The sequence below is a fragment of the Onychomys torridus genome, chromosome 18, assembly GCF_903995425.1.
Source record: "Onychomys torridus chromosome 18, mOncTor1.1, whole genome shotgun sequence".
NCBI classification, from domain to species: domain Eukaryota; kingdom Metazoa; phylum Chordata; class Mammalia; order Rodentia; family Cricetidae; genus Onychomys; species Onychomys torridus.
In genome coordinates this window covers 5,818,706-5,827,132 of record NC_050460.1, presented here as the reverse complement: position 1 = coordinate 5,827,132, position 8,427 = coordinate 5,818,706, and positions in this window count along the sequence as shown.

The following is an 8,427-nucleotide window of genomic DNA, read 5'->3' as shown; positions in this document are numbered from 1 at the left end:
AGGATTTGTCCGGACCTCGGGGCTGGGCCAGACCAGAGACAATTCCCACTACAGGATACAGAGAGCTGTTGCCACTGAGCTGATGAGATACAGATCCCACTTCTGTTTTTACAGGATCAGTGTAGTGGTGCACACCTGTGAACCCAGCATCTGGGAGAAGGAGGCAGAAAAACCAGGAGTTCAAGGCCAGCATTGTCTATGTACTGAATATGAGGCCAGCCTGGGCTATAAGAGACCCTTCTACAAGCTATAATATATCATATATGCTGTACTATACTATACGGTACTATGTTATATTATACTGTACCATACTGAGGGACCCATTAGAAGTTCAATCAAACCAGACAGAGAAAGAATTGAGCTAGAATGGCATTGGAGGACAGCTGGGCAATGTAGAGCTCATGTGTTGAGTGCGTAGCAGGCCCCCCAAGTTTCTATATTTGGGGTGGTACAAATGCTCTAGAATTCTCAAGGAAATGAAAAAGTGGCCAAGACCACCTGCTGATTAAAATGAGGACCCTAAACGTATTGGTTACAGGTAGGGGGCTGGGTACATAACTTGGTAGAGTGCTTGCTTAGCATGCTAAAGCCCTGAGTTCGATTCCCAGCACCAAACAAACCAGGCATCAATCCAGCACTGAGGAGGTATAGGCAGGAAGATCAGAAGGTCCAGACCATCTTTGGCTATGTAGCAAGATTAAAGCCAGCCTTACCTACATGAGACTGTCTTAAAAAACAAAAAAGTGTTCTAGGGAAGTGGTCTGGGGGTCAGACTAGAGAAGAGGAGTCAGGAAGGGTGGGATGTGGGACTCCATTTTCCAGAGAGTTCCAGCTGCATAGTGCACCATTGGTGTGGGTTCTGAGCATTTCTAGGACTTGGATGATCATATTGTCCCCCTGCTGTCCCGTCAGAATTACTACAAATGTTACCTGAGGTTTTCTAGTTGGACAACTAATTACATGTTTGTCCTACTTATTAAATTGATTACTGTGTCCAGAGAATAAAATATAAAATTTCCCAGAAGACTCAAACACAGGATGTAAGAAAGTGCCCGGTCCACGACTCAGTGTCAGCAACAGCTGATAAACAGCCAAGAGCATTTGTTATGACATAGGCATACAGCATCTAGATGCAAAGCATTTACTCTGTTCTCCGATTGAATCAACAGTTAGTGAGGGCTCGCATGTGCCAGGTGCCATAGTGAATGTCAAGACTGTAGAGATGAATATGCAGGGCTTGAGTCTATAACATCTGGGGCATTAATCAGGCACTCAAGCATGCCTCGTCTCATTTAGTCTCACATGTGAATTATTGGGCTCACTTTGCAAGTTAAGGGGCTGAGTGCTTGGAAAGGGAAATTGATTTGTGTAAGCTCAACATGGGTTTGTGCTCAGGTCTTCTGAGCCTAGGTCCGGTCTCATTTCTAGGGCTGCATCCAGGTCCCTCTTACTCAACATCTCTAAAATACCTATGAGCCTTGGTGGTTAAAGGCATTGCCATGCAAGCTTGAGGACCAGAGTTTGTGTCCTTAGAACACCTCAATGCCAGGTATGTGTCTTGACTTACCTGTAATTCCAGCCTCAGAAGGCAAAGATGGGATCCCCAGAGCAATCTGACTACCAAGGCTGGACACATCTTGAGCTCTGTGTTTGATGGAAAGGCCCATGTCAGTGAAAAAGTGATGGAGGCTGACCCCTGATGTCAGCTTGGGCTTCCACAGGCATGCACATGAGCATACACGTCCATATGTATTTAAAAATGCACAAGCACACACATATATCCCATAAACACATGCACAAAAGCATGGATACAAGTAAAGCATTGTAAATATGAGTCCCTCAGTGGAAGAGGAAGAGCCTCGGTTTCTGGAGGACAATCCTGCCTGTTCACTGGTACTCAGACTTTGTCCCTAAGGACATTTTCTTACATCTTGCTTCTCACATATAACCTTGGATAGGAAGAGAATGAATCCCACTCACAGTCCTATCTTAGCCTGATTCAAGGTGGGATCTTAGACAACTACTTTACATCTCTGGGCCTCAGTTTCCCTCTCAAGCTCCTGAGCTGTTGCTCTTAAGGAATGGAGATGATGGCCTGCGGCGGGTGCTGGCGATGAGCTCTGGCAAGAGTTTCCTGACCCTCTCCATGGCTCTGAGCGACTCTGGGGGAGAGTGACAAGGTGGCCTACGCTGGCCCTTGCTGATATGGCACCCATAGATAATTCCCCCCCCCTCCCCCGTCGACCTCTCGGGGGGGGAGTGAGCTGGGCCTTCCCCCAGACTGAGGACTGACAGCTTCCTTTTCCACTGTTCCTTTCCAGCTTCTCCAGCCCCACCTGCCCTGCCCCCAGGCCCTCTGGCCAGTGCTATAAATAACACCTCCTAGGGACCTGCATTCCTCGCTGGTCCCTGGCTCTCCTTTCCAAATCAGGCCAGTTTCTCTGGCAGGCCCAGAGTGCTGCAGCTAATGTGGAGGAGATGAGGGTCAGGTGCCAGGAACCTGGCTCCTCCCCATGCAGTTGCCCCCTACTCTCTTATAGGGCTAGCACACTCTGCACCTTTGAAGCCTGTGAGGGACAGGTCTATCAGTCCTCTCACTGCATAGCAGGGTGTTTTATTCAAGGTCACACAAGGAGATTAGTGGGGCGCTGCGATTTGGTGCCAGCTAAGGCTTTTCCCACTATGTCATGATGCCTGGAATTCAGTAGCGCCCAGTGATGGCTTGTACACTCCCTGGCTGCTAGCCTGACACTCCCCTGAACACCAGCAGATGAACTAATTTGTTCCTCACCAGGATATTTCTGGCTGGTCTCATTTTGGGCGCCCATTTTACTGACAAAGGAAACTGAGTCCTGGAGGGTGAGTGACTGGCCTAAGATGGAACCTTTAGGGGAGGTAGAACTCCTGGCTTCCAGAGGCATGTTCTTAGCCCTTATCAGTCAGTTATTACTGCTGCCAGGCTCCCAGGCCAGCTGAAGAATGTGGTGGGGGAGAGGAACGGGGGTGGGGGGTAGCTGGAGAGCTCAGGAGTTCTTGCTAAGAGAGCATGCTCTGGGAAATATTTGGCACTGAGCAGCAGCGTGTGTTGGGGTTACGGGTACGGAGATACCCCACAGTTTGGATGGAAACCAGAAGAGGGGCAGCTGCGGGCCTGTCCGCATGACCCCTCTGCTGGTGGCAGCGGCTTGCAGGAGCTTGGGTACACACATGAAAAGGTGCAGACGTCCCCTCCATAGCCCATTCCCCACGGTCACTGCGGAAAATATTGAGGTGAGGAGGGGCCAGGGCCGGGCACAGACCCTCTGTTCGCTGGGTCTTGGAGGCTTATCAAGCTGCTCTCTGGAAACGGGAGAGGCCCGCAGAGGGGCAGGCGGAAAATAGAAGCCCCATGAGGGGAACCTTTAAATTCTTACTCTGTGAAAGAGGATACCTAGGGGTGTTGACAGAGTGGGTGTTTTATGTGTAGGACAGCTGGGACCCTAACAGTGTGTTGCCCAGAGACCCAGTCCAGGCGTGCTGCCCCTCTGGTCACTACCGAGACAAGGAACACAAACAACTGGCTGGGCTGGGCACCAGACACCCCCTGGCGGGCAGGAGCCTGCCTTCTCTGGTAACCGCTCTGTTGACATAAACATGAGGTGTCCAAGGCTTTGAGGCAAGGCTGGAGACAGGGGTGGAAGGTCAAGGGTCTCCCAGAGTCTGAGGCTGGGCTTGGAGAAGAGACCAAAATCACAGGGGCAGGCCAGGGTGTGTGTTCTGTCACACAAAACGTAACAGTTGTCTTATCTTGAGGGACACACTGCCCTGGGCAAGCAACTGGTCCTGGTCATCATGGTCTTCCATTCCGGGGGCCACTCCTGATGCCACCCAAGCTGCCTGGCATTGCCCAGCTAGAGTCTTTGAGGAAAATGATCTGATAAGAACTGTCCATTGGAGTGACTAATAGTGTTCCTCTTTGAAGGGATCTTGTAAGGTCAACCAGCAACTTCCTGGAATAAGCTATGAGCTCAACAACCAACATTTGGGAAGAGAATTTAGCCCTTAAGAGGAGAAAGGCTTTAGAATAGAGGCAGGTAAAAAGGGCTTGGGACTTTGCTGTTGCTCCTTTGAGCAATGATTCCTGCATGGGGAGGAAGACTCGGCAATCTAATCCCTACATGGTGAACGGGGCCCTGACTAGATACATGGGAGATAGTGTAACCAAGATGGCGTCTTCCTCATTTTGTGCTGCCAGAGGTGACTTGAGTATGTGGGGATATGATGGAATGCTTTCAAAATTAGTGTTCTTAAAAACAAACAAACAAACAAAAACAAAAGACGTCCTGGGCTGGAGAAGTGGCTCTGTTAAGAACGTATACTATTGCAGAAGACCCCAGTTCCATTGCCAGCACCCACACCAGGTTCTGTAACTCCAGCTCCAGGGGAAGCAGATGCTTCCGGCCTCCAAGGGAACTGACATTTATATGCACATATCCCACACACACATAAATTAAAACCAACATTTAAAAAATTATTATTATTTTTTTTTTTATTTTTCAATTGTTGACTGTAGGGAATGTGTGGGAGAAGAAACCCTTGCCCCACGTTCCCACCCAAGGACCTGGCCTCTCCTGCCAAAGAACCTGAAGATACAGCTCACTAGCTAGAGCGATTCCCTAGCTTACAGCAAGGCCTGGGCTCCATGCCCCACACCACATGAACCCATGTGGTGGTTCACTCCTGGAGCCCGGCACTCTGGAGGTGGCAGCGGGTGGGTCAAATGTTTAAGATCACCCTTGACTACATAGCAAATTTGCAGCAGCCCAGGCTGTGTGAGACCTTACTTTCAAAGAAACAAAACAGGGCTGTGGAAACAGCTCAGTGAGTAAAGGCAATTGCCACCAAGCTTGGTGACATGAGTTTGATTGCCATGATCCCCTTAACTCACATGACCTTGAACAAAAGCTCCCGTCAGACAAGGTCTGATCACTGCTGGTCTGAGGCCTCCCAAACCATAGCATATAGTGCTGACCCCATGGGAGTCACCAACAGACACCCTGAGCTCAGCCCTGCATGCGAATCAAGGCTGAGAACTGGCCAGCACCAGTAACAGGAAAGGCTAGAGTACAAGATGTTTCTTTCCTGGCTGATGGCTATGTAATAGACTGTATGACGTTCTTTTTGATAGCGAAGACAGGGGCTGGAGACACAGCACATTGGAGGGTCAGTATAGTATTTACATTAGTAAATACTGTAATGTCTGTGAGAGACGTTGATGGGAAGAACAAGGGCAAGTCGCTCCCAGGAACGCACCTGTCCAAGGTCACGAGAGAATGGAGCTGAGATAAGGGCCACTGTGTGGATCTGGTGAGATGGCTCTGTGGGTAGAGTTGCTTATGGCCAAACCTGACGACCTGAGTTCTGTGTCCAAAACCCACGTGATGGGAGGAGGAAAGTAGCTTTCACAAGTCACTCTTGGACCTCTGCAAGTATCCCGTACACATAAGGAAGTGTAATGAAATATTTTTAAAAAATGAACCGGTGTACTGTTTTTCTAGGCCTACCCCTTGTCAATCAGTGTTTCTAGCTAAGATTTAGGTTTGGTTTCTATCCCTGGGAAGCCTGCTCTTTCCTGAGGGGAAACAGAGGACCAGTAGATCTGGGGAGAGGTGAGAGGGACCAGGAGGAGTAGAGGAGGGGAGATTGCGGTCTGGATGTATTGTATGAGAGAAGAATAAATACAAAGAAAACAAAACCCAACCCAAACCCAAAACAACTATTTTCTTTCACATTTTAATTACATTTATTTGTGTGTGTGTGTGTGTGTGTGTGTGTGTGTGTGTGTGTGTGTGTGTAGGCATGTTGTCACAGTGTACATGTGGAGGTCAGAGAACAAGTTTTGGGAATTAATTCTCTCCTTGTGCCATGTGGGCCTGGGGATCAAACTCGGGTCACTGAGCTCGGCAGCAGCCCTCTTTACCTGAGCCATATCACTGGCCCGATTAAAAACTGTTTTTAAAAGTTAGATGTGAGACTGGACAGATGCCCCAGCCATTGACAGTGCACAGTGCTCTTGTGGAGGACCAGATTCAGCTCCTAGTACCCACATCAGGTGTCTCCCAACCACCTGTGACTGCAGCTCCAGGGGCGCCAGCACCCTTTGGCTTCCATGGGTACCTGCACGCCAGTGGTGCACCTGAGCTCACAGGCTTACACACACATATGCATACTTTCAAATAAGTAACTCTTTAATAAGTTACACGTATAAGTAAAGCAATAAGCAAAATGAAGTTGTTAGATTTTCAGTGTGGGGGTGGGATTTTCCTGGCCTCAACCATGCTCAGCAGGACCCCACTACTGAGCTAGCCCCAGCCCAGGTTTTAATAGTTCTCTTGATACACAGACAAATCCACACAAACGTAGATCATCAAAAGTCCTGTGTTTTGGCCCTGTGGCAACAGTCAGGCTAGCTCATGGATCTGAGGAGGTGGCTTCCTGAGCTCTGTGCTAGGTCGATTGAGCCTCCTCTCTGGGCCGCACACCCTTTCCCCCATCATTCCATTCACCCTTCTCCACCCGGCTGCTGCGAGGGCCCAGTTTTACAGAGGAGCAGTGTGAAGGCCAGCTGCCGAGAAGTCATGCTGGCCACGTTAATGAATGACAGAGTTGGATTCTGGGTATTAATTAGCTTCTATCACCCGAGGAAACACCTGTGAAGTCAACTTCAAAGGGGAGAAGACCTTCGTCGGCTCCGCTGCAGACACTTCCGTGTGTGGCTGGCTGGCTCCATTACTGCAGGCCCACGGGAGGCTCAGCATCAGGGCAGCAGTGGGCAGTAGATGGTAGCGAAGCCTGTGCACAGAAAGTAATGGAGAGAGAGAGAGAGAGAGAGAGAGAGAGAGGGGAAAGGGGCTCGCAGTGGCCAACTCACCGGCTCCTTCCATCTAGTCCCCACTCCCGTAGTCCACACAGATGTGACACTATCCATAGACTAATCCACTGATGAGGTCGAACTCCATGCTCTCGTCACCTCTGACCTCTGACTCATTGAGGACCAATACGTTGTGAACTGACCTTCCCTGAAAAAAAAAAAAAAAAAAAAAAGCACCACACCTGTGCTGAAGACTGACTGATTAGGGCTTCTCACCGGTAGAGAGTTGGAATGGTGCAGATCCAGAGCCAAGCTATTTCGAGCTAGCCACCTTAACAGCCATTCTCTGTGCACCTCTGCATCTGACCTCACATCCTTGTGGTTCAGAAGTAAATCTTTTTGGAATGTATTAAAGGACTAATTGCTCCCCCTAACCCGAAGCTGAGAATGTCATCAGAGAGTAGAGATGTCTGTGCTCTGACCACCTGCCAGGACTCACCAACATATTTGTAAATGATTATGACGTCCTTTGTCCTGGTACTGTGAAAACCTCATGAAACCGTACCTCGCTGGAACACGGAAATGGGGAACCTGAATCTGTGTGCCTGGGTCATGCTCACTCATATTTGATTCCAGGGTAAACTCTTATTCCCTTTGAGTTAAGAGCTGGGGGGTTTTGTTGTTTGTATGTGTGTTGGGGGCTGTGTGTTCATGTGTGTGTGTGGAGGCCAGAAGGTGATGTCTGCGTTTCCCTCAATCACTCTCCTACCTTGCTTATTTTTTTTTTTTAAAAAGATTTATTTATTTTGTTTTATATGTCTGAGTGTTTTGCCTGCCATGTATGCATGTACAATGCTTTTATGCCTGGTTCCAGTGGCGGTCAGAAGAGGGCATCCGATCCCTTGGAATTGGAGTTACAGATGTGAGCAGCCATGTGGGTGCTGGGAACTGAACCCATGTCTTCTGCAAGAGCAGCAAATGCTCTTAACTGCTGAGACAAATCTCCAGTCCAACCTTATTATTTTAATTAATTTTTTTTTTTTGAGATAGGCTCTCATTATGTAGACCAGGCTGGCCTTGAGCGCTCTGCCTCCTGAGTGCTGGGACCAGAGGTGTGTACCATCATTCAGCTTCTCCTTCTACTTCTTCTTCTTCTTCTTCTTCTTCTTCTTCTTCTTCTTCTTCTTCTTCTTCTTCTTCTTCTTCTTCTTCTTCTTCTTCCTCCTCCTCCTCCTCCTCCTCCTCCTCCTTCTTCCTTCTTCTTCTTCTTCTTCTTCTTCTTCTTCTTCTTCTTCTTCTTCTTCTTCTTCTTCTTCCTTCTTCTTCTTCTTCTTCTTCTTCTTCTTCTTCTTCTTCTTCTTCTTCTTCTCTTCTTCTTCTTCTTCTTCTTCTTCTTCTTCTTCTTCTTCTTCTTCTTCTTCTTCTCCTCCTCCTCCTCCTCCTCCTCCTCCTCCTCCTCCTCCTTCCTCCTCCTTCCTCCTCCTTCCTCCTCCTTCCTCCTCCTTCCTCCTCCTCCTCCTCCTCCTTCTCCTTCTCCTTCCTCTTCCTCCTCCTCCTCCTCCTCTTTTCCTTCTCCT